Source organism: Bactrocera tryoni, chromosome 3 (genome assembly GCF_016617805.1).
Source record: "Bactrocera tryoni isolate S06 chromosome 3, CSIRO_BtryS06_freeze2, whole genome shotgun sequence".
NCBI classification, from domain to species: domain Eukaryota; kingdom Metazoa; phylum Arthropoda; class Insecta; order Diptera; family Tephritidae; genus Bactrocera; species Bactrocera tryoni.
In genome coordinates, this window is record NC_052501.1 from 31,532,963 (window position 1) to 31,560,757 (window position 27,795).

At 36.6% G+C, this 27,795-nt stretch overlaps 1 pseudogene; it reads left to right on the forward strand.

Moving 5' to 3' along the window:
• Positions 1-27,795, forward strand: part of LOC120770579 — a 129,797-nt pseudogene that overhangs the window by 90,639 nt on the left and 11,363 nt on the right.

Sequence of the window (27,795 nt, forward strand, 5' to 3'; positions counted from 1 at the left end):
AAAGGGCTCCCTTTTAGTACTCGAACCTGTTGGCTCGTAATTTTTCATTGATTGTACTATAGCTCTCTCTATTTCGCCTTTCGTATTATAATTGCCAATTGTTCTGCGATGGAGATGAAGGTTCTGGTTCAATTTACTGTTATCCGTAAAAACGTTTTCAATATATTGCTTCCATTTACTTTTCTTTTGACAAATACTACCTCATTGTTTTCATTTATCAGGTTTGAGTTCGGCTTTTTACGATGAATACCTGCGGCTTCTTTCAATTTTTGTGTAAATGAAAGGTATCATGTAAAAATTGTAATCTTTTAATTTCTTGGCATTAACTATTTATCCAATTTGTTTTGTCAGTGTTTTTATTTTTATATTCCCGTCGTTTACTTATTAGTTTTAATATGTCATCTGTCATCCAATTATTTTTATTATTTACTTTTGTTTTTATTCCAAGAGAGTTTTTTGTTGTAGTACAAATTATCTCTTTTAAGTCGCTCCATATACTTTCTGCATTTCCTGATGGGATATTATTTATTTTGTCATTGATTTCATTTTCAAATAGGCGTTTCGCACTTTCGTCTCGCAACTTATCAACATTTAGCTTAAATTTAGGCTTACTTATTTTGTTTACGGCTAGCCTAATACGCAATTTTGCCAGTAGCAAGTTGTGATCCGAAGGTACATCTGCTCCTGGATATGTATTGACCTTTTTTATTGAGGAACAGAAGCGATTATTTATCAGAATATAATCTATTTGATTTCTGATGATATTATCAGAGGCGTCCGATGGAGATTTCCATGTATAAAGTCTTCTGGGAGGCAGTCTAAATAATGTGTTCGAAATTATTAATTTGTGTTCTTGACAAAAATGAATTAGTCGATCTCCTCTCTCATTTCTCTCACCTAAGCCGTATTGGCCTGCAACTCCTGCAACTCCTTCGACTTTTTCTCTTCCAACTTTTGCACGACCACGACCACCACGACCACAAGCCACTTATTAGTCGCAAAAGCAAAACAATAAGTCTCCCACGACTTGAGTTATGTGGCGCACTACTACTTTCCAAATTAGTAGCCATGGTGCAAATGCATTTCAACATGACAAAGTGCAAACTATATATGTGGTCCGATTCCGAAATTGTACTAGCCTGGAAAAACCACCACATGCATGGAAGACGTACATATATTTCAAATTTATCGAGCAACTCAAAAGCAAAGTCAAGGTCATAAGATCACATAATTTCCCATGCAACACTGTGACGCACCTAGAGTTACAAAAGACAAAAGTCGCATTAATCGCATATACAAAAACGCGCTTCTTCAACCGCGATATACCGCTACTAAGAGAATCGAAGCCGATTGATAAGAAAAGCTCACTTTTAGTTCTAAACCCATTTCTGGACAAGAAAGGTCTGCTTCGTGCCAATGGTTGGCTTGCTAATTCGAGTCTAACAAAAAACGCCACCCCATAATAATTACAGAGAGGTCACCATTTGCCAAGTTATTCCTCAGTTACATCCACATCTTAATGGAACACGCCGAACATCGCCTCATGCAACATAAGGTACGTCAGGAGTATTACTATATATCCCCCGTCTTAAGGCGCAAATCAAGAAGTGCATCTTCACGTGCTAGGTTTGCACTATGCACAAACAAAAAATGCGAACGCAGATTATGGCAGCACTTCCACCTGACGCTGCAAGTGTTGATTTTGCCTGGGCCTTTTTAGGTAAAGGCGTCCATGTTAAGGTCTCCCACTCTCATGAAAGGCTATGTGGTTGTCTTTATATGTTTCACGACAAAAGCAGTACATCTTGAGCTGAGTAGTAATCTGACGACGGAGACTTTTCTCGCGGCATTTGCTCGCTTCTTCGCTCGACGGGGCTACCCATCCAAAATCATGAGCGATAATGGCAAAACATTCATTGGAGCTCAACGAGCTACACAAAAGCAATTTGTGGATTTTTAAAACAAGTGTCACCCGACATCGTAAAAAAGTACGACCCTCAAGGTATCAATTGGCAATTTATACCCCCAAGCGCTCCTGATATGGGCGGTTTATGGGAATCGGCTGTAAAAAGCTTCAAATCCCATTTTAAACGGGTAGCTGGAAATTACAAATTCAATTACGAAAAGTTCACGAGGTTATTAAATCGAATTGAAGCCCTTCTCATTTCATGGCCGCTCACAGTACTCTCGCAAGTCTCCTCAGATTTCACCGCCTTAACTTCAGGGCATTTTCTAAAAGGAGCAGGAAATCCACGCTATCAATTCAAAATAAACTGTTAGTATATAATTGAGTTCTAATGCCTATTTGGGCATACGGAGCCCAACTATCGGGTTGCTCAAGTCAAAGCTCTATTGCCAGCATTCAGCGCTTTCATAGTAATCCTCCTTGGTATGTATGTTAGATCTGCTTACCTGCACAGTGATCTAGGTGTGAATTGAGTGGTAGTTGGAATCAAAATTGAAACCGATCAAAAAAAGCAGTAGGTGTCATAGATTCAAATATTATTGGTTTCATATTCGAAACAGAATTTGTGTCGGTTTTGGGTGTCACGGAAACCAATTTTATCAGTTTTGCTATCAGAAATAAAGCAAGAAGATAGTCGCTCACAGATTTGAAATGTAAGTTAAGAAATCAAGTTAATTTATTATTTCGAATTAATTTATGTTTATTTCAATAGGGGAAACATAAGTATAAAACATGAAATGTCTTAATTATTGAGTTTTTGGAAAATAATCCGGATACTCAAAGATATTAGATTTACAAAACGTAATAAACGTAATTTAACATCCAAATACGTCTTTATTCATTCGATAAATGTTGTCTCATTAAATCCTATTTTAATTCAGAACTTATTAAAAACTTTAATAAGATTGCTTCCAAATGTATTCATTTGCAACTTTTGTCACATTAGTACACAGCTGGTTCGAAAATTGGTTTTGCGTATGTTCGAAAAGACGAAAATCCAATCAAATTCTGTGACATCATTGAAAACAGCGTTTGAAAAACTACGCTACTCTCGTAGCATTTCATCTTACTCTTGCTACCGCTCTCACTTTGTCGGAAGCCACAGCGTAGCCTTAGTATAACAATGTAACAGAAGTGTGCTCTACTCTGCTCCGAGTTTTGTTAGGTAAAAAACTATAGCTGGAGCGGGAGCAAAAAATTAAATTCTGCGCTATGCTCTGGCGTAGCGGTAGCAAAAAATTGGGAGCGGTAGCACAGCAGAGCAAATGAAAATTTTCATGTGCTACAGCTCCGAATGTGTTTGTTGTTTTCATTTTTGGTTGTTTTGGAGCGTTGACTACTAGATTTCAGAAACAACAACATATTTCGGGACTGCAAATATTTTGACTTTTGGCCAACGAAATGAAAATTTCGACCATAGTGCATTGTCTAGAGGATATTTGATTGAGTCGAATTTTGTTTTTGCAGCTTCAGTGGCTTAGGAGATATGTATATTACACCTATTACAGGGCGGGCTCTTTATGGGTTTTATAAAGGGTTATAGATTTATTTTACTTTCTATTTGACACAACAAAATGTATAAATGTTTAAATCATAGGTATTTTTTCACGCCTCTCAACACAAAGTTTACTAATTTGCATACATCCTATATGATATATAAAAGCTTGACATCAATGTTATAAGATGTATCAAATAAAATAATAGATGCATCGAGAGCATCCCTAGTATTGAAAGTTCCAAAAAATTGCTTTATAAATAATTAAACAGTAAATAAAGTTAAACTTGGTTGCTTGTTATCATGGTTATCAAGAAATAGAGTTAAAGTGTGACAATTTTTATTAGAAATATTTTATTCAATGAATTAAGTGGTTTCACAAAGCCCAATTTGAATAGCGTTTGAAAATAGACGTTCGAATGAACCTAATGTAGTCACAATGATTAAGTACCTAAATATTTAAATATCTCCCTTGATATCGCTTCTATTAACCAACAACAACTACCGCTACCTCTTCCAACTAGCAAATACGAGGTAAACTGTAAGGTTCGGTTTAGGCTATTGCCATGCCTTTGGTGGTGCTAGTCGGCTTACTGGTGGTGCTAATGGAAGCCCACAGTATCTGCTAGGGGTTCCGAAGCATTTAAACCATACCCGTATCGTGTTCGACGGTATTTGGCTCTTGGCGTCATGCTTATGAGTGACCTTCACTATGACGGCTATAAACTCGAATGTCGTTAACGTATTAGTTAATAAAAAGTTTACGAAGTCATTCAACTGTTTATAAAAACCGAAATTTTCGCAACTTGCAACGAACTTAATTAACCAATAACAGAAATTTTTTGGTTTTATTTTTTTATCCAATTTTAACATCTTTATAACTTTCTGTTATAAGCAGAGCGGAATAATTTTTGCAAATACATCTGGCAACCTGTTTAAACTTAGGTATCGATTAGCTGATTATCAAAAACAAGTCTTTCGTGCCATGGTAGTTAATTTACAATGTTTCTGGTGGCGCCATCTATTGGTGAGTATATGAAATAAAAAGTTTGATCTCTTGTTGACATTTCGTAAAAATTTTAAGACAATTGGATAACTACAATCGATGTTATCGATCAAAAAGTGACAGCAGCTTTTGGTCATCGGTCGTAAAATGCAAAGAGCAAATATTAAATTTTGTTTTAAACTTGGGAAAACGTTTACTGAAACATTTGAAATGATGAAAAAAGTGTATGGTGATCAGTGCCTATCCCGTAGTAATGTGCATGAGTGGTGTAAGCGATTCCTAAAAGGTCGTGAGGACCTCTGTGACGATCAGAAGTCGGTCGTCTTCAGAAGTCAAAAATAAAGACAATGCTGATTTGTTTTTACGATTCCGAGAGTATTGTACACCGAGAATTCGTCCCACCTGGCCAAACGATTAATGCTGTGTTTTACCTTGGGGTTATGAAGCGTCTTTTGTCACGCATTCGTCGTGCTCGACTTCAATACCGTAAGGCAGGGTCCTGGCGCCTGTTGCACGATAATGCGCCGTGTCATCGGTCGACGCTTGTTACTGATTTTTTGACAAAAAACTCCATACTAACCGTTAATCACTCACCCTACTCACCTGATCTGGTACTCTGTGATTTTTACCTATTTGGAAAATTTCATTTGCCCATGAAATAACACTGGTTTCAGGACATTTCAGCTATCCAAAAGGCGACGACCGATATTCTCAAGAGCATTCCGAAAAATTACCTTAAACACTCATTTGAAATGCTAATTGACCGGGCTAAACGCTGTATCGAAGCACAAGGAAACTACTTTGAATAAAAAAATATAACTTTTGAAAAATATTAATTTTTTGTTGTTTTTTTTTAACAGTCCTGTTTCTTTTGCGACAGACCTTGCACAATGCCGAAGGAAAATAAATCGTTGTGCGAATGCATACGTCGAATGGTTAATCAGTTTCCGGGCGTAGGATCGCGCTATGCTGATCTGCATATTTTATAATTGCTCTGTTACGGCTAATATCTAATAATTTTGTTACTCCATATTATTATAACGATTGTATGTATCACCTATGTTGTATAGTATATGTACATAAATGAACAGGATTACGAGAAAAGTTTAAATTTCGCGGTTCGTCTTTCTCCCCGTGAGAGTTGTAACTTGAGTAAAATTTGAGATATCTTAATGAAACTTGGTACACGAGTTCCCTAGTACCAAAAAAATGACGAGTTCATAGATGGGCGTAATCGGACCAGTGCTACGCCCATAAAAAGAATGAATGAATTACAATCATATTTAGTATTTAACTTATTTTACTTCATCCAACTTTAATTAGAATCATCCTCAAATGAGTTATAAATATGTGAAGAAATATTTTATTATTCAAAGAAGTAGTGAAGTGATCACAATGATGTTTGGAATTCATAAACTTATATTTTTTGTCGTAGCCTTTTTGCTATATTTATTTTTATATCCGCGATATTTACAAGTGGCGTTCCAAAATAAACAGCGCCCCCTGGTGGCGCCATCTACATGTCGACTGGTGCGTTAGAATCTGCTATCTTTATCGATACCAGTAGTCCAGTGAGTCCATGACATTTCATACATAGATGAAGTTATTGCTTTTTAAGTGTCAGTATGTTTGTGTTATCGGCGCTAAAATGAGCTTCGAACAAAGAGCCAAAATTAAATTTTGTTTTAAAAATGGTGAAACTTTTACCGAAACGTTTCAATTGATGAAACAAGTTTATGGCGAAGATTGCCTATCCCATAGTAGAGTGCACGAGTGGTTTCAACGTTTTCAAAGTGATCGTGAGGACTAAATGACGATCAACATGTGTGCCAATCAAAATACGTGATCACCGGAAATTCCATCGAAACTGTGCAGGTATTCGGCAAAAATCAGCCGAAATCATCATTGAAATTCATGCAAATGGAATTGAACATCTCTAAAACATCGATTTATCGCATTTTAACCGAACTTTTGGGCTTACGAAAGGTGTGTGCACGGTTTGTTCCGCACAAATTGACTGACGACCAAAAATTGCTCAGAATCCAACATTCGAAGGACGATTATTTGACCAAAAATCACATTTTAACCATTAACCAGTCCCCGTATTCACCTGGTATGGCACCGTGCGACTTCTTCCTTTTCGGGAAAATGCATTTGCCCATGAAAGGAAAGCGTTATGCAGACGTAGAGGCCATTCAAAAGGCTTGCACCGCCATACTGGCCAACGATCTAAAACACTCGTTCGACCTGCCGTGCAAAAAGCTGTATTGAAGCAGAAGGAGACTATTTTGAATTGAATTTGCCGAAAAAAACATTTTTTCTGTTTTTTTGTAAGTCCTGTTTACTTTGGAACGCCCCTTGTATATTAAAATCAACCTAGTTAACTCAAATGCTATATATGTTATATAAACTCAACCAAATTTAATATATTACATACAAGGGTGTATTCTAGTCTAGAAATTTAAAAAAATCGATTTTTTTTATATTTTCAAAGTTTAACTATTCGAGAATATGTGTACAATTGGATTTTTCAAAATTCAAATTATTTTCGGAGATATAGGGATTTTTCTGACCCGGCATCCAAACTGGTTCGGCCGGAACTAATCGAACAAAAGAGTTTACGCGAAACTTTAAACGCGTTTTTCTCAAAACTGACTTTTTCGGAACGATACCCACGATTTCTCAGGTTCTACTGGACCGATTTACTTGAAATTTGTATAGAGTCTTCTTTATAGGCTTGTCTATCGTTGAACTAGCTCCATTCCCAAATTATTATTTTTATTATTTTTAAAAAATTCGAAATAGTCACAAAAAGTGATCCAAAAAAACTTTTTTTTTTCAGGCAGTCGCCACTTTTTGATAAAATGTTTTTCCCACTTTTCCGTAGTTCCGGCCATTGTGACATTATTCTAGATTAATAATCTTTTTTTTTTGGTTTCAGATAACTAGGAGGGTTGAAATCATGGGTATGGTGACGTGGAAATTTTTAGAGGGCCCCCATTTCGTCAGTTCATAATTTTTAAAATTTTTTACTTTTTTTAGTTTTTATTTTTTTTCTGTACTCTTCTAAAATTAGCAAATAACTAATAAAAAATGGATAGTGAAAATATGAATTGCCTTTTTTTTAGGACACTTTAAAAATTACCTGAAATTCATGCTTCTAGACTAGAATACCCCCATAAGAGAACAATCAACCAGTGAAATTGAATTCATTATATGTGACTTGGTCTACGAAAAGGGAACTAACGTGCGGAAACTAGTTTTCTGGGAAAAAAATAAATTTCGTCAGTCTCTCGTTTTTTGACACCTAAGCCCCCTTTCCGTAGACCAGGTCACATATTATGGATAAGGTATTGTGGCCACTCTTCAGTCCGATTTTTTTCATACTCAGCGTCAAACCACATACCCACATATGTACATATGTATTTCATTGAAATAACACATACTTAATCATCTTGTAAATTATTACAATGCATATAGCAAGGCCAGATCGAAAAGTGTCATTGTTAGTCTTAGTCTGTTCACCTGAAACTTTTCAAGATGGATATAAAGTTATGGATATATAAATGATCAGGGTGATTAGATGATTTTAAACCCAAATTTAAACGATGATTTGAGTAAATATTTAGATATCTCGGTAAAACTTGCTTACTTATGTTTCTTGCCACCCAAGGAAGGTTGGCATTGCAGATGTAATCGGACCACTGACACGCCACCAAAACGCCATTAAACGAATTCTTATAAATAACACTAAATTTAGACAAAAAAAACTGTAATTTTGTACAGTGGGTCGCAGTAGGGAGGGACACCTGTGGACTAAATTTTTTTTAAATTTTTCTGCCCTTATTTGGTTTAATGTACATATGTACATTTCTTCCATATTGCGAGACATCAACCAAACTTGCGGAGAAGAAGCCTCTTAGCATGGGTAACATCAGATAATCCATTTCCCATATAACGTGCGATAACTCACTGAGTAAATGTATTATCAAAGTTTACAACCAAGATGGCAATGTCTTCTATGTTCGAGTGCAAAAAAGAAACTGCTTGACCGTGTGAAGTTTCACACAGAATTCTATTTAACACTTTGTCAATTTGCGAAATCGGATTCTAACCATATAAAAAATTTTTAAACACAATTCCTGCTTTGATTTTACAACATAAAAATCAAACGGCAATGATATTATCAGAACAAGACAAACACAAATAGGTATTTCACCTCATGTCCCAAAATTGTCGAAACCGACCAAAATTTTTCAATGACTTATACAACAAATATGTGGAGTCCAGTGCAAAAAAGATGATTTTTACTGAAAATATCGGTCAATCTGTGAGGATTAGTATTGAAATTCGGAGAGAATATTTTTGATTTTTTTGATCGGGTCAATACTTCCCCTATGCTATGTTCGGACCGCTATCAAACCCTGTTTTCGTAGGACAAATTGGTTTTCGCCCCAAAGCTTACTTACACATCTGTGTAAAATATGTCGAAATCTCATTAAAAACCGCTTGAAAATTAACATTTCGTTCATTCTAATCTGTGCCTACATTGCTTTAGTCCATGTGATTGGTATTTTGCCATATCTAAGTCATCACTTGTTATTTGTTTACATTCCGTATACAAACACAGTACCTCCAAATATGACCCTACTTAATTGATCTCCCCTGCTTAATTGAATAACCTGACGCTGAACTGAAGCCGGTTAATTGGGTTCCCCGCATATTTAGTTATAAATATGTGTTAATAAAAAAATACCTTTAATTCCCCCCGGTTAATTGAGGAAGCTAAAAAAATAATTTCTGGCATAATCATTTGAAACATATGTATGTACATATGTCTATTGATGAATATATTTTGGAAGAAGCTGATGTTCGGGAACAATAGAAAAATAAATTATCCGGAAAAACTTTAGAATACCGTCCCATAATTTTCGAGGTAAAATAGGTATGGGCGGATAGAGGAGGTTCTCCAGATTCAGAATATAAATGTAAAATGTCTTTGCCTTTTATATACTCTAACAATTCAGAAATTCGTTTGTATACATTTAATGCACATTATATAGTACAAAAATAACAAAAATAGCTACTATTCTATGTTTAAGTTTTTTTTCCTTTCTATTTCTTTCTACATTAACAAAACGGTTGAAAACTGACAAATAGCTAGCGTTACTTTGTCGAAATCTTTTGCAAATGAGCCGAAGGAAATAAAGCAAACAGATTATACGAGTACCCCAATGACAGGAAATAAATAAAACGTATATTTTTGGCGTGGAAATCCTTTGGCGGATAACCTTGGTTGGACCAACAGCGGGGTGTTCGCAAATTTTTTTCGCGTAGAACTCCTTTTTGCGTTGACGGCAACAGGACGCGCTTAAAAAAAATTGCCCTTGTCGGACCAACACCGGGGTGTTCTCACTTTTTTTACATAAGTAGGACGCCTTTTTGCTTTGGCGGACTTTGGCCGCGCTTCAAAAACAAAAAGCTTACCTTAGTCGGATCAACAACGGTATATCGCAAAAGAAGGTAAATAGTGATTTTTTTATTGTCCATCACCGATTATGGTTCCTGTCTTTCTTTTTGGTAATTTGCAAAATTAGTAATGGTAACACTGGTTATTTGTCAGTTTGCAACCGTTTGTTATGTTTGTGTGAATAAATATAATTGAAGAATAAGTTAAATATTGAATTAAAGTTACTTGTGCACTATATTACGTGAAATCGATGTGTACAAACAAATTAGTGAAGGGTTAGATTGTATAAAAGGAAACAATACAAATGTAAAATACATTTTAAAATGAAAAAAAATCTTCAACTTTTTTTTTGGTTTTTAACAATTATAAAATATAAATATAGGTGCACTATCTTGTACATATTCCTTATATTTTTTTCGTTTAAGGTTAAAAATGTTGTTCAAATAGCATTACTGAAAAATAAATATTTATTTACATGTAGGTATACTTTTTATTGATTAGGTGGTCAAATTCAGTGGCATTTCTGTAATTGGACGCATTGTTCAATTAAACGAGTTTCTCGTTGCTCAAAATGTAAACAAACAAAAAATTGTGATTTGTTATCGAAAACAGATCTAAAACATATAATATCGGTCAGAACGACTTTGATTACACAGTCCACAAATACTCTTTTCAATATCGGTCCGAACTTAGTATAAGCCCACATATACTTAATATAATTAAAGCACATTCATTTCGAGGTCTCTTACTTTTTTAAAGAAAAAACACAGAAACTTCAAATTTAATAGGAAATGTTTATTAACATTCGAAAGAGCATTCTTTGGCATTTTTTATTTGAAGATTATCTGTTTCAAATGTTGATCGTGGCTGCGTCTCAGTTGGTCTCCATACGTTGAGTCCAATTTTCTATGACTCGTTCGTGCATTTTGACTGGTAACTGGCGAATGACTATATAATTTTGTATTTGGAACTCAAGGTCTTTTTCTTCGCGGAGTGTCGCTTATGATGGAAACAATTTATAACTGTTAAATTTTGAGGGTGAACTTTATACCGCAACTTAATGGAATTGAGAAATAATTTCTTTCTAATAACTGTGAAAGGGATAAATGCCAAACAACACAGAACAAAAATTACAGAACAGCTCGACACGACTCACGTGTGATCTGTCAAAAAAAAGGCTAATGAAAAAATTACCACTACCGAGTGGTAGAGTCAGTTATTTTCGAACTTTCGGTAAGATGCGGTATATCTTAATGAAATTGATCAAAGTCGAAACTTATTTGCGCGATTGAAGCGAATTAGACGCAACAGATATTGATCTAATACAAAGGTTCCAATCGAAAATGTTTCGAACAATTACGTGTTCACCATGGTACATGCGTAATGAAAATATCCATAAGACCTTGGTATTTCTATGGTAAAGAAAGAAGTAGAAGAGAGCAGAATTAAATTTATATCTAAACTCCGAGATCAACCAAACCCTTTGGCTAATGCTTTGGTAGGTTTAAAAGAAGAGATATGCCTGCGTATTAAAGAGCAACGTATCGCCAAAACAGCTCAATCACTTGCTTGAGCTTGTCTAGTTTTTAAATAGATTTAAGGTTTTATAACTTATTCTTAAGCTTAAAATAAAGCACCAATAAATAAAATAATATAAACAAAAAAAATTTGCCGTAGTGATTAACGACCATCCAACCAACTTGGCAAACAACATTTTTTTAATTATTATTAACCCGGAAAATTTAATTTAAATTTTTGGGTCCTTTTTTGTCTTAAAGTATATGTGCGTATGACATTACCATGCAAATAAATACACAAACCTACATACTTATATGCGACATACGATATCGATGCAGCTCCACAGGCTACGTAGTGATAGTTGGGGAACCGCATGGCTTCATATAGGGTCCAATACTATGGAATGTATTATACGATGGAATGTTACGTCTACCGTTCCCAAAAAAGACCCAAATAAGAAGGCAAAAGAACTTTCCCAAATTTAAAACATCTGCAATGCGACCATAACAAAAACTAAGGATTGGCTCACGGAAACTAAGCTACAAACATTTTCAAAATATTTTTCCGCGGCTCACAGAAGTCTGCGCCGATACGTACTAAATTCCTGCTCTTACATACATAATTATCCATATTTACGATGATTTATAGGCAAAGATGTGCGGCACAGCTCGGATTTTCTACGAACAACAAACACAATGTTATGATGCTTTGTCGTCGCGTCAGTCCTTCGACAGATTTTTTGGTTGTCCGTTGTCCACATGGTCTTTTCAGATGTTAACAGAAACCTTTTTATGCCCAAAGCAAATAAATATTTAAATATTTTATTTATAAAACCTATATTAATTAAATAATTAGGTAATAAACGAATATGTAAGTATACATTGGAATTAGCATTCTTTTTCTCATTTAACAATGAAAATGCTCAATTATGTTATTTGCGCGTCGCCTGATATTAACGCTCATTCAAAACAGTACTCCTCCGAAAAATGAAATATTTTGATAATGATTCCACTGTGAACCCTCTCTAGGATGTACGTGCTCTGATATTACGTTTTGTGTGAATTTTTGGCAGCACTTGTGCGCGCAATTTACACAAATAATCGGACAGCACTTCATTTTTTGTCTGGCCATCAGTAGAGTATCAGTATCAAAGAAGCGTCAAGTGCTAATGTACTGCTCGAACGCACCCATATTTTACATAAATCTTTATATCTCACTAATGTACATATGTATGTATGCTTAACTCTACATCTTTCTCGATTAGTTTTACTGCAAGGATTACTGCACGCAATTTAGGAAAGCCATAATACCCCTCATTTTACCCTTTATACATGAGACACGTACATATGTAATAGTTTGTCAAAAAAATCTTGCGGTATTTTTAATGATTTTTATTGAAATTGAAATGATTTTTTGATGACTCATGCCCAGCTCTTGACCGATGCTACGGCTGCTACTATGCCGGTCTCTTTCGACCAATTCATCGATTTTATCGCAATTTTCGACGACAGGCCTTCCGGAGCGTGGCGCATCTTCGACCACCTCTACACCAGAACGAAAACGTTGAAACCATCGTTGTGCGGTGGAAATGGAAACTGTATCGGGTCCATAAACTGCACAAATTTTATTGGCGGCTGCAGATGCATTTTTGCCTTTATCGTAGTAGTACTGTAAAATATGCCGAATTTTCTCTTTATTTTGCTCCATGTTTGCGACGCTATAACTCACGAACGACTTAAAAGAAACGGCAATCAATCAAACACGGGTTAGCGCGTGAAATGAGCTTTCCAAAAAGGTATAGCATGCGACGAATAAAACTAAACTACGCGCTTTCAGCGCCAACCAGCGAAAATACCGCAAGACTTTTTTGACAAACTAATATATCTTTTTACCTGAATAGTTTTCCGAAAGAATTAGGTCCCTTTTCGTAGAAGAGAATGATAAAAAACATTAGGTAAAATAATTTATAAGTTGCTAATTAATCCCGCAGTCAGCTCAGACCAACTCGAATTTCATTAAATAATATTTCAGAATGTGACGCAGTTTCCTATTACAATCCACATCTTTCATTGTACTATATACATAAATAGTTGTTTTCTATACTTGATATTCTATATTTTTTTAATATTCAAAAATTAATAAACAAACAACAATATGTTTTATAAATCAGTTTTATACAACCAAAAGTGGTTCAGTTGAAATATTTTTTACCTGTTAACAACCTCCATTGAGTGCAGTGTTATGTCCATTTGTACCAAAACATTAAAATATTCCGTTATTTCGACCGTTTTCATAAGCCTCAGCAAAATTTCTATTGATATAAGTGGATTATTTTCTACTAATTGGGGCAACTGAAAAATAAAGCAATAGTGTACATATTTATTGAATATCATTTTTACGCACTCTTACTAAATTTTTGTTCAAATTTACTCCTTTTAGTTTATTTATTTATTTAGTTACTTAAGTCTATGAACATTAATTTAATTAATAATTAGAATAATAAAATTACAATTAAAGAAATAGATAACTAAAAACAGAATTAAGGGCGTTAATGAAGGAAACAGGAAGTGTCGTTGATAAACAGCACTAAGAGAAGAGGACCTTAAACGTTTACTTGTAGCACCCCCGATGACGCAATGAATGAATCGGATGGCACCCCATCAACAATAACAACACAACGACTATAGTGCAAATGTGACTTAATCCACTGCAAGAGGCAGAGTGAAAACCAAAAGAGTATAATTTTTTAATTACAATATTGGGCGAAACTTTATCAAAGGCTTTAGAAAAATCTATGTAAACACAATCCACTTGAAATCCAACAAAGAAGGCAGACATTCAATAATCACTAAAAGCCGCTTAATTTGACACAGTAGAGCGACCAGGTGCAAGCCCATGCTGATTGACGTTAATGATTGATTTAACTGCAAAAAATAGAGTAACTCAACAATTTTGGAAATGGTAGAGAGCTTAGAAATAGGAGTAATTGTATTGGAGACTGCATCCTTTCTACCACCTTTGAGGATAGATGCAATGAATGTCAATTTACAGTCTGAAATAAAATTACCAGAAGATATGACAGGATACTCCAAGGGAGCGGAAAGACTAAGTCAAATGTTATTGTTAAAAAAAATCGCAATTTCAAAAGTTTTTTGTAAGCTACTATTGCAATCGCTATTCACAAAATCGAACTGCTATCACAATTCACAGAATGGAATTGCTGTGGCATTTCACAGAATTCGCAGAACTGCTATTTACAGAAAGTGAAAGTTGCGATATGCGGCTTTTTCAATCCCAGTGAAAAAATCACCGGTAGTGAAATATCGCTCATCAATATAAAGAAGACGATACAAAAGTATTAATCTGCTAATTCTAAGTCACTTAATGTGTAATTTTTATAATATTTCATTAATTATATAATAATGAAAACACACAATACCTTAGATGGAGTTAATCCTATTTGATAAATAAAGTTTGTATGCTTCATAACATCTTCCAATAATGTTTTTTGTTCATGAGGTGTTAAAGGCTGGCAAAAAGCAAGAGTTAAAAGGTGTTTAGAGTATGCATCAATGCAGTTCGAGTTATCATATGATACAATCTCATTACTGTCCCCTCTATTTTCAAACCAAATAAGTTCATCTTCGAAATCCATAAGCGGTGGAGCCAAAGACAAAACTTCAGGAGTAATTGTTTTTTTACTGCACAGAGTTCGACCAATTATTGTGGATAAATTATCTGTTCTTGCCGGTAGCCAATGAAAATTAGTTGATGGTGTTACGCAGCTTATAACACTCGACATTACGTTAATAGGAAGGTCGTTGGTATCATCGAAGTCTACTCTTTTCATGGTGGTTAAGAGCCTAAAAATAAACCGCAATAATTATATGTATATGAAAATTACCATTTTAAGCTATATATGTACATATATATTTACATAAGAAAAATTTAAGTAGGAGCAGATTAGGTTTCTTTGGATACATAATCAACTTATAGTAGTAGTAGTAGTGGGGTGTAATGGGGTATAGTCATGCCACAGAGTAAGCAGTTACAGTCGTAGACCTGTACCCAATTCCTACTCTTGTGTCCTGTTGTTGTAACGATGGTAAGGGTTGGTAAGATGTCGTTGACGTCATCCAACGGTAGGCTCAAGAAACGTGCGGTTTCGACGGGGTCGGACCAAAGGGAGAGGGGTGTCAGATGGGTGGGGTTAGTGGGGCATGCAAAGTGGTGGCCAGTGTTATGCGGAGACTCATTGCACGCAGAACATAGATTGATATGTAGGGGTTTATTCTAAATCTAAAGATTTATGGTCCTTTGCGCGTTGGCCACGGCGAATATCGCATTCGATGGAACGATGAGCTGTACGAGATATTTGACGACATTGACATAGTTCAGCGAATTAAAAGACAGCGGCTACGCTGGCTAGGTCATGTTGTCCGAATGGAAGAAAACACTCCAGCTCTGAAAGTATTCGACGCAGTACCCGCCGGGGGAAGCAGAGGAAGAGGAAGACCTGCACTCCGTTGGAAGGACCAGGTGGAGAAGGACCTGGCTTTGCTTGGAATATCCAATTGGCGCCACGTCTAGATAAATAGGAGTTTAATCTGCTAAAGTATCCTTCGTGGGTAGTGGTTTGACTCCAAGTACGCCATTTACTGAAAGGGAGTCGGTGAATGTGTTGACGGCTCCACTATAAACGGCCGTCAGTTAGTGGTTTTTGGAAAGCACTGCTTAGAGAGTAGTTCATTATGCTCCTTAACCGAGAGCATATGGGCCTCACTATGCAGGTATTTGATAATAGTCATCAAGTGGCATTCTGTCGTAGTCCGGAGTGCAGTGTTCTGACAAGTCTGAAGCTTCCTCGTCTGCGTTTCACTGTATCCCGGCGACCATATTAGAGCGGCGTAGTTAAGGACCGGCCGCACAGTGAATCGCCTGGATCATGGTAGGCGGACAAAGGTCAATGTAAACAATCAAATAATTGACAGTACTCTGATTATAACAACCCTTGATATGTTACAATTTCAAGTAAGAATCGCGCAAAATATTCTAATACAGTAAACTACAACAAGTTAAATCGCAGTGATACGGTGTTGTCATTTTTATGTCTCCAATTTAAATAATAAATACAATATAAATAGTGCTTTAACAAGGTTGGCAGAGAAAAACATGACTGTCGATGAAATGGACTTTACTTTAGAAGGTATGTATGTATATTTTATGCAATTTAATACTTGGTTTATGTTTAGCTAATACGTTGTACGGGGTTTTGAAAACTCATATAAAAATGTTTGTATTATTTTTATTTTCAAGTTTTTAACATATGCAACTCAAGGTAGGCATAGCTACTTCGATTAGAGAAAGTTTGAAATCTTCAGAAAATAATAAGTCTGGTAATACTACATGCGAAGGCAGGCAATTGACAAGTGATGAGGCATTAGCTTATTATAAACAGACGCGAAAATGGTCTTTGAGGACGGGACATTAAGTTTTTCCATCCTATTTTAGTTTACGTAAGTCTAAAAATTTGTGTTACCCTGCAGATAAGCATATATTGGTAACAGAAACACGCGCCGAAATTAAACTTCAAGCCATTTTGGATAAAAACACTAAACGTTTAATTGAAGCGCAAACTAAAGTTTTCAAAGACAATATATCTTCGGATTCGTCATTCATACTAATCAGCAAATGGGGATGCGACGGGAGCTCCGGCCAAGCGCTTATAAACAGAAATTTGAGAACTGCGATGCTACTGATGAGTAGCTGTTTGTTTTTGCTATTGTTCCATTGAGGTTGAGTGACGATGCCAGCCAAAATATTTTATGCCAATTGTAATGGACTTACAAACCGATTTCTATGCTTTGCAAGCAATGAAAAACGCGATGATTAGTAAGGGATTTTCTACGAACGCACCTATTATTGATCTTGTAATTTTCTCTATTTTATACGTTCAAGTAAATGTTATTGTATGTTCTGAAATATAAAAAAAAAAGTAATTAAATATATTTCTTACACAAATTTTTGTTTTCTATTCGCAAATCTAAGAAAATATATTAATTTTTTATATGAAACTTAAAATAATTAATCAACACGACCAAAACAATTAAATTTTAAACTGAAATATTTTTGTCCCCCTAGCTTGTATTAAACTGTGGGCCGGCCTGTTGCCTTTTAAGTTGCCAACAACGTTTCTTTGTCCTTTCCCCATGTGCTGCCGACTAGCGACGTGAGGATTTTATTGCGGTTTTGGCATTTTGCGCAGCCGTCGGGTAACACATCGTTTGGCTTTGTCTAATGGTGTAGTGTAAATTGCCGGCTTAAATAGCTCGCGCACTTCTTCGGGTCCGAAGAGGCATGGCCATTGAATTAAATTTCAACTGTGTCATCATATATTTTTGGATTAGACAAAGCCCTGACAGTAGTCCAAAGCTTACTTACACCGGTGGAGAGGTTACAGGATTTCAAGTGCTCTATCCACATCATCCGCTTTATTGGCTTACCATTTGCCCAATCTCCAAATTTAGATTCCTTGTCCGGGGATCACAGGGATTTGAATTGCGTAACGTGTCGCTCTCGCTAGCTAAAACAGCGTCTTCGACTAGGAAATTACGGCGGAGTTCCGCGATTCTTCCTGCCGGGATGAAGCGAGCGGCTGCTGCTGTGATTACATTGCGGAATTGATGATCGCCCGCGATTACGAGTGGATAAAGCGGTGAAGGCGCTCTTAGTAAATTATGTGGAGCCGACTCAGTTAGCTTTGTTAAAGTTAACAAATTTGCGGTTGTCCACAGAAATGAACTCGGGAGGTTACCTGATTGAGATAATCATTGGTAGATGGTCTATTGCGAGTGTTAGCATAGGAAGCCAGGATAACCTATTTATCAGATCACCGCTAGAAATGGTAATCTCGGGCGAGCTATTACTGGTGCCCATAATTCTAGTGGGGCTTCGCCTTCATTATGATGAATGACGAATCGTCTATCTCCATCCCACTACGATTATTCGGCAGGCAGGAATGCCAAAGATCGTGGTGCGTGTTAAAGTCGCCTAGTACTAAACGGCTTTCACCACGAAGTAGCGCACCTCTAATCGGGTGATATCCTGTAAGGCAATATGTAACTGAATGTATATATTTAATATTTAGAGCCCGACATCACCTGACCGGATAGCTACACCCTAACATTCTGATCAGAATGGGAATCATGTTGCCTATTAGATCTCCTACGGACCGTGGGGATCCTTTGTTGGCCACTCAGGTAGAGTGGCGGCGCAGGCCGCGAACTAGGCGCAGGTTGCACAGCCATAGAGGCTAAGCTTTTGACAATTACTACAGCGGTCTTATAAAAGAGCGCAAATTCGACGTGGGATTCGTGGTGAGAGAAAGATTCAGTCGTTGAATCCTGGCATTCACTCCGGTGGTTGAGCCACAACCCGCCTCAGAGCAAAATTTTTCAACATAATACTGATTAACGTCCACTCTCCAGCGGAAGAGAAGGCCGATATGACCAAAGAAGCCTTTTTATAAACGGCCAGAACGCGCTTATGACAACTGCCCCCGCCACGATGAAAAAATTGTGCTTGGCGATTTGAACTCAAGGATGTCATGTGTTGATCATGTTTGCTCAACTGTCGGAACATTCAGCCTACAAGGCGAAACCTCTCTAAATGGGTTGAAGCTGATCGACTTCACAGGAGCCTGAAATATAGTTGTCTGTAGTACTAAATTCCAGAACCAGAAAATTCATAAAGCTACTTGGCTACCTCTTGAAATATTAACGACACTCCTCCAGTGTTCCTGGCGTGGGTACGCTCCGAGGACCTAACATTGACTGGGACCACTATCTTGTTGTAGCGAAGATACAAACACAGGGAAGGTACGATGTCGAAAAGCTAATAATAACTGTTAGCGAAACGGTTTTCCACTCCACTTGCACTCCTGCTTTGTGAGAGCACTTATCAGCAACTCGGTATAAGGAAACTATGAGACGTCATTTCAAGCTCCTTACGTACAACTGCAAATGAAACCATTGGTTTTCGTAAAGGTCGAAAGAACAGACGGTACGATGAGAACTGTCGTGTCGCAGTGAAATCAGATAGCCTACCTGGCAATGTTACGGTCGACCACAACATGAGGAGAGATATCGAGATTTAAAGAGGGAAGCGAGATGCATATGTAGACAAAAACAAAGAGGCCTAAATACGTGAGTATGAATAGTTTGAGATTCTGGCCGACAGGGGTACTGCTCGAAAATTTTTACGAAAAGATGCGGTGACTAACGGAAGGTTGCAAGACTGCAACGTATTCTTGTAGGTCCCAAAGTGGTGATATAGTGGCTGATGTTCAGCGCATGCTGAAGAGAGGAAATACTTCTGCAGGTTGCTGAAAGGCAGTGAATGTGTAACATCTAGAAATGGCGAACCCGATCGCCCAATCGATAACGATGGAATAGAAGTTACATTGCCCGATTATGATTAGGCCATAGCTGTTAAATTATGATTACGATTAGTAATCCGTTAGACTATTTTCTAAAAAGAATCGTAATGATTATTTAATTGTGCGTATGAAATATTGGGATTACGTAATGATTACGATTATAAAGAATCAAAAAATAATAAGGATTATTATAAATTAATGAAAATAATCAAAAATAATCAAAATAAATAATTGATTCTTTTCAGCGATTCTTTTTGATTACTTTCAATCCAAAATACCAAACAACTTTTCTCTTTAAATTTTAAGAAATTTTTTTATTAAAATTTCTTACATTGTTTTTGGTATACTCTGAGCCTCAGATTCTGAGATATATGCATTTATATGTATATATGTATACATGTATATATATTATATTATTATAAATACTATGTTATAAATGATGATATTTTTGCTATTATTCAAGCAATTCAGCCATTCAATTTAATCAGCCCCATCGCAAAATTTCCCAGTTCTGATCATCAGAATAAGCTTCAATGAGCGTAGCTGATATTTACACCTGTATGAAAAACAACAATGCTGAAGGGAGTAGTGTTAGAATGCAAGAACGGTTGTTAACTTGTTGGTACGCTTACGTTAATAAGTCAAACAAGAGCTTATAAAGTGCAATCATATAACCTATACTTCATACTTCACGAATCAGTCAGTTGTTATTAATTGTGTTTTGTGTGCAAAAACGCTCCATTTGCAGATAACATGTCACAAACTGATGTGATCAATTGGTTTTTGGAGAAAGCGACTTCTCAAATGATGATGAAATTTTGGACAAGAATTACGTGCCAAGTCCCCGCACGAAAACTATGCAAAAGATAATCGTGCTTTCAATGCACAAATATTGAAAAGTAATGAATTATATGCAAATAATAGTCATTTTGATTTTGACCTCAACGGTAGGATTGCTTGAATATTCTTAGATTATTTTTATTAAATTCATTTATCTTTATACAGACACAGATAACGAAGAAGGAACAAATGCTACTCCTGAGCCAAGTTCTAGTGATCGTCGGGCTTTTTTGACCCATCACTTTTTCTGTTACTTAAATGACAATTCAAGAACAGACGACACTTGGGTAAAACATTGCAGTCTAAAAGAAGCTTTTGTTGCCTTTAATACTCCCCTGACATCCTCAGCACCAGTAGAGAGGTTATTTTCCTTTGCGGGGATAGTGAACAGTCCAAGGCGCCAGTCAATGTCGGACTTATCATTTGAGAAATTGGTGTTACATTTAATTATTATGTCTTGATTCAAGACTCTTGAATATCTTTATTTGTTGTACAAAATTGAATAAAAAAATTTATTAAACATTAAAAAAAGCAAAAAGACCAAAGTTGTTTGGGGTTTTGGATTGAAAAGAATCAAAAATAATCAAAAGTAATCAAAAAGAATCGCTGAAAAGAATCAATTATTTATTTTGATTATTTTTGATTCTTTTCAGTAATCAGAGTAATCCTGATTATTTTTTGATTACTTGTAATCTTAATCATTACGTAATCTACTTGGGACCAAGATAATCTGTGTACATATAATCAATTATTTCACTCTCAAATACAAAGTAATCAGATTACTAATAATTACGATTAGTTCATTAGAACTTTCAAGCATTATCCCCGTCAAGCTCTTCATAATCATGCATTTCGGCATCTCTCTTTTTCTGTCTGCAAATGCGTCTCGCTTCCCTCTTCAACTCTCGGTATCTATCCTATACTGCATGTCTTGTGGTCGATCGTAACGTTGCGAGGTAGGCAGTCTGTTTTCTCTCCCCTGCGACACGGCAATCGGAACACTGGAGACGTGTTCCGTCTACCACAACATGATGGATCTGCTGCCGACCAGGTAGCTTGATGTATTTTCATATGCTGGAATCTAGTACTACAGATAACCATGTTTCGGGCCGCGGCGAAGTCGATCAGCCTCAACCCATTTGAGGATGTTTCCTCGTGGATGCTGAATTTACCGACTGTTGCGCCAAATATACCTTATTTACCCGCCCTGGCGCTAAAGTCGCTAAGCACGATTTTGACATTGCGGCGGGGGTAACTCTCATAGGTGCACTTCAAGCGCTCATAGAAGGCATTTGGTCTCATCGTCCTTCTCTTCCGTCGGGGCGTGGGCACAAATCAGCGATATGTTGAAGAACCTCGCTTTGATGCGGATCCACCGTAGTGAATGATAGTACTCGGCGACGGAGTCTCTCTCCCACCCCGTATCCCACACCAATCTTGCGCTCCTTTATATGGCCCCTGTAGTAAATACCACAAGGACCTACTCGGCTCAGGCCTTACCCCGTCCATCGCATTTCTTGGACGGCGGTGATGTCAGCCTTTATTTTCACAAGGACAACAACCAGCTGGGTATCAGTACCTTCCCAATTAAGGGACCAGACATTCCAGGTTCATGCCCTTAAATCGTAGTCCTTATATCGTTTGCCATGGTAGTATTCTCACTTAAGCTCGCCTTCAAACGGATGTTCTTAGGCTACCCAGAGGATACTTGGTTAAAGACCGGAAGACGTGAGCTGCTTAAACCATATGTAAAAGAATCGTTTCTGGCCACTCCCAAGTGAATGGCGATCAGAGGACTTTCCTAACTTGCGTGAACTTCTACACATGACTCCATCCTTCAGAAATTCACCTACCGAAAGGCAATTGAAAGGGTTCAGAGGAGCGTTGCCCTGTGCATTAGGAAAGCTTTAAGAACAATTCCAACGGAGCGTCTTTAACTTGTACTAAACCTGTCACCTATAGACCTCTTCGCTGAAAATAGGGCAGCAAAATCGGCGGGACGATTATTGGCGGTAGCTAAATTTACATATATGTATAACCTTCGAGCGTAGCGCGGTTGGGCAAGCACCAACTACATGATCCAACTTTTCAACTGGGAAAGAGGAAGTTCTAAAGTAAACATAGAAATAGATGGTTGGCGTAAAGGGAAGTTGGTGCGGAAATATACTGTCCAGAGTTATGCTCAAGACAACCTTTTAAGTTGCTAGACCACTGCAAATATTTCAAGCTGAGACCTTTGCTATTGCGGCAGCGGTGCTGGCCTCTATTGTAAGCAACTTCACTTTTACTGGGTGCCAGGCCACAAAAGCATCGAGGGCAATGAAATTGTGGACAGGTTGACATGATAGCAATACTAACTGGTCACTGTCTGGTGGATATACACTCCCGCATGATGGGGCTAACAGATCGAGAAGACTGCAAGAAATTCCTAAAGCAGGGCACCAGGGAAACAATGGAGCATATCTTGTCCCGCAATCAGCAAGACTACGCTGTAAGCATCTGTGGTCCCTACAGTATGATACAATGGAGGAGGTATCGATAGTGAGTCCGCAGAGTCTGTTAAAATTTGCGTCAAGCGCAGGCATCGTAAACGATGATCACTCCTCTATGACTTGCCTTTTCAGGCAAGGAAACAAAATAAAGTTCGGGGAGTCCACATCTGGGCTGTAGGGCGGCTGCGGAAGCGTGGGAATGCCGGATTTCTTAAAATATAAAGAAACAATGGGTACGTCCGAGAAACGTAATTGTGTGTGCATATATGCTGATATGCTTCCGATCTACAGACAAAAATTCAGAGTTGCCGATTTTTTGCATAATTTGCGCCTAAAAAGTTGCTGTAGAACCTTACGCTAGCTGTGTTCGAGTCGCTTAATAATTACCACAGTGCTGCAACCCTGTTGTGATGCTCAGCTAATACTTTGCAATAATGCAATAATTATCTCGCGAAGAACGTGTAATATTGTTGATTAAAATTTAAGAAAATGCATGTGCAAAAAATGTGCTATAAATCACAAACATTTAATCTTGTGTTTCGGAAACTCGAGGTCTTTTTGCTCTCCGCCTCTGTGAAAAAATTGAATGGTAAACTGAACTAAAATAGCCCTTGTTAAGAAATTTTGTGTTTGCTACATTTGGACGAAATCAGACAGTAACCATGCCCACTTCCCATATTGCACAAATTTCAATTTCACTTGATTCGTTCATTTTCCAGTACACAAATCAAGAATCAATTAATATAATAGGATAAAACTGCACGAATAATGTATTTAGTATATGCCACCTTATGTACAAAAATTGTTTAAAATCAATAAAAACTGTTCAAGCCCTTCGTTGCCGAATATTTCAAACCCCGGTGACTATAATTGAATTTCGATCGAAACTGTCGGTCAGTGTGTGATATATGTATATATCAGAAATTAGGGGATCATTCTTTTCTTATAATGGTACGTATGTGTGTCAAAATTTTTTTTAATCGGACCAATACTTCGCTTAGCCTCCATGTACTTGATCAATATTTTCGAACTTCCTGGTGACTTTACAGCTTAAAATATTTCCCTGTCTTTGATTCTTGCAAGTTGCAAGAGTATAAAATGTTCGGTTGCACACGAACTTAGCGCTTCCTTACTTGTATAAATTACTTTTACTTGCGACAGCAGTCAGAAGGAGAATTTGAAGGTAGGGAACAATTATCCCAAAGCGGGGAGCGTTGGAATTTATTATTTGTATTGCATGGGGACGATAAAGGCGATAGATAAATTGTAATGGCAGAAAGTGAGTAACACAACTCCTGATGGTAACAGTTTCCCATCTTCTTTACTGATGTAGAAACAGCTTACGCGGTTATAGCCGAGTTAACAACATGTGGCTTAAAAGAAATTCAGTGTTTTTGTAAATTCATCTTTAAGAAAACCAATTTGATATTATATTAATAATGTTAATTAATTAATTTATTATATGTTCGTTACTACTTTAGTGAATAATTTAATTATAATATGAAAAATTTGTATTGTTTCTCAAGTTTAAAAATACTACTATTTTTACAGGTTAAGGATGCCGAAGATTGTTACAATACTGCTTTACGCTTGTGCCCAAATCATGCTGATTCCCTTAATAACTTAGCGAATATCAAGCGAGAGCAAGGATATATTGAAGAAGCCACTCGCTTGTATCTGAAAGCGCTTGAAGTATTTCCAGACTTTGCCGCTGCTCACTCCAATTTGGCTTCGGTATTGCAGCAACAAGGAAAATTAAAAGAGGCTCTTAATGCATTATAAAGAAGCTTATTCGTATCCAGCCAACTTTTGCGGATGCTTATTCTAATATGCGGTAACACACTAAAAGAGCTACAGGATATTACTGGGCGCTACAATGTTATGTGAATGCACGTGCGATTCAAATAAATCCCGCATTTGCTGATGCTCATAGTAACCTTGCAAGTATACACAAAGATTCAGGCAATATTCCTGATGCTATACAGTCATATAGAACCGCCTTGAAATTAAAACCAGATTTTCCCGACGCCTATTGCAATTTAGCTCATTGTTTACAAATTGTATGCGTGGACTGGACGGATTATGATGCTCTAATGAAGAAACTTAATCAGCATTGTAGCAGATCAATTAGAAAAAAATCGTTTACCTTCTGTACATCCACATCATTCAATGTTATATCCATTGTCACACGAATTCCGCAAGGCTATAGCAACGCGACATGCAAACCTTTGCTTAGAAAAGATTCATGTCCTCCACAAACCCGCATACAAATTTTCACGGGAGTTGCCCACTGATGGTAGATTGCGCATTGGATATGTAAGCTCGGATTTCGGCAACCATCCTACCTCTCATTTAATGCAATCAATCCCAGGACTTCATGATAAATCCTGTGTTGAGATTTTCTGTTATGCTTTAAGTTCAGATGATGGGACAACCTTTAGATATAAGATCATACGCGAGGCTGAACATTTCGTAGATTTGTCTCAAATTCAGTGCAATGGTAAAGCTGCTGATCGCATTTATTCGGATGGAATTCATATATTAGTTAATATGAATGGATACACTAAAGGCGCTCGCAACGAAATATTTGCATTACGCCCCGCTCCAGTGCAAGTTATGTGGCTAGGATACCCGGGTACTAGTGGTGCAAGTTTTATGGATTATATCATTACCGATTGTGTTACCAGTCCTCCGGAACTTGCTTCACAATACAGTGAAAAGCTGGCATATATGCCTAATACATATTTCATAGGTGATCATAAGCAAATGTTTCCCCATCTCAAAGAACGTATTATAGTTTGCGATAAACAACAAACATGTGTAGCTGATAATATCGCCGTCATAAATGCAGCAGATTTATCACCGCTAGTAGAAAGTACCGACGTCAAAGAAGTGCGAGAGATAGTAAATGCCCAGAAACCTTTAGAAATTACACATAAAGTTGCAGAATTACCAAGTACTACCCAAATTGTATCTATGATTGCCTCCTGGTCAAGTGCAAACATCTCTTAATGGGATTCTTGTTCAGAATGGGTTAGCTACTACCCAAACAAATAACAAAGCTGCTACTGGGGAAGAAGTACCACAAAACATTGTCATTACAACTCGCCGACAATATTTATTACCTGACGAAGCAATAGTATATTGCAATTTCAATCAGTTGTATAAGATAGACCCACAAACTTTGCAATCTTGGGTATCGATTTTGAAAAATGTGCCAAATTCAGTGCTATGGCTGTTGAGATTCCCTGCAGTTGGAGAACAGAATATTAAAAAATCTGTCGAAGCATATGGTGAGTTGGAAATATGCATACATACATTGATTTTATTGATGTTATGAATAAATGTTTTACGCAGCGACCGTAACTGTTATGAGGAAATGGGAAAAAAAGTTTAAAATTATTTATACAAGTATATTTTCCTCACAAAATCATAGTTATAAATCGATATTTATTTTTTGCTTACAAAACAAGAGTTATTTAACAACAGTTATTTATTACTTTTATAACAATGATAATTCACCGCATAACTTTTATTCTGTGAGCAATAACTTACTGTTGTCAAATTACTTTTATTTTCTAATCGAAAAATAAAAATTACAATTAAACGATTATTTTGTGAAGAAAGAATAAAACTGTAATTTTAAAAGGTTTCTGTATCTTCATCATATATATCCGACCCTTCCTTCATAATGATTTTATTAGTTAAAAATTATGCAATAACTCTTATTTTCTGTCCCTGGTTTTATCAGTAAATTTCAATAGTCGTTTAAATTATTGGATTTTTAAATAAGAGTTTAGACTGTGCTTAACATTAGAAACAAATTACATTCCAAACCAAAACAACCACACCAAAGCCACTCAAAAATCAAGGTGATGCTACTTGTTTATATTCGTTATTCGTAGTTTGGTTCGGTGGGACAGACGGTCAAAAAGGAGTTCTATTTGGTCGTATTGAGGCGTTTGCATTATTAAATATTTTGCGTTTTATTTACAATTTCCCGGTACCTTTTTGTCACAATGTACACAAAGTATAACCATACACCAACCAGAAAAAGTTGACATTTCCTAATTTTGCAAAGTAATTCATTAATAAACTAATACTAATATTTTCCTTAGGCTTCGCAAACGAACCAAATATTAATTTGTTAACAACTAATTTTGATCGACACAAAATAATATTCTTAGTTTATTACATTAATTCTTAATCGAATACAACTCGAGTTGAAACCGAAATGCAACTCTGCGGGTTCTTGTCCGCGCTGTAAGTTTGACTGTATTTATTGATAAAATAGCCATCAGCTGCTGTCTTCGGTATCGTTAAACGAGTAATCGGCTGTGTGAAAGGTAACAACTGGTTTCTCAATTATAATGTACTAATTCAATTTTTCTGTATGAAATGGCTATTAGATTCAATAAAAATTTATTTAACGCGAAAATGGCAAGCCAAGTGGAAGTGCGCGAAAACCTTATTAAAATTTTCCAAAAACAATCGCAATGGTATCTTAAGAAAATTGCCAAACAGGTACGTAACCCTAAAATTACTTCTCGCGTTATTAACCGCTTTAAGGC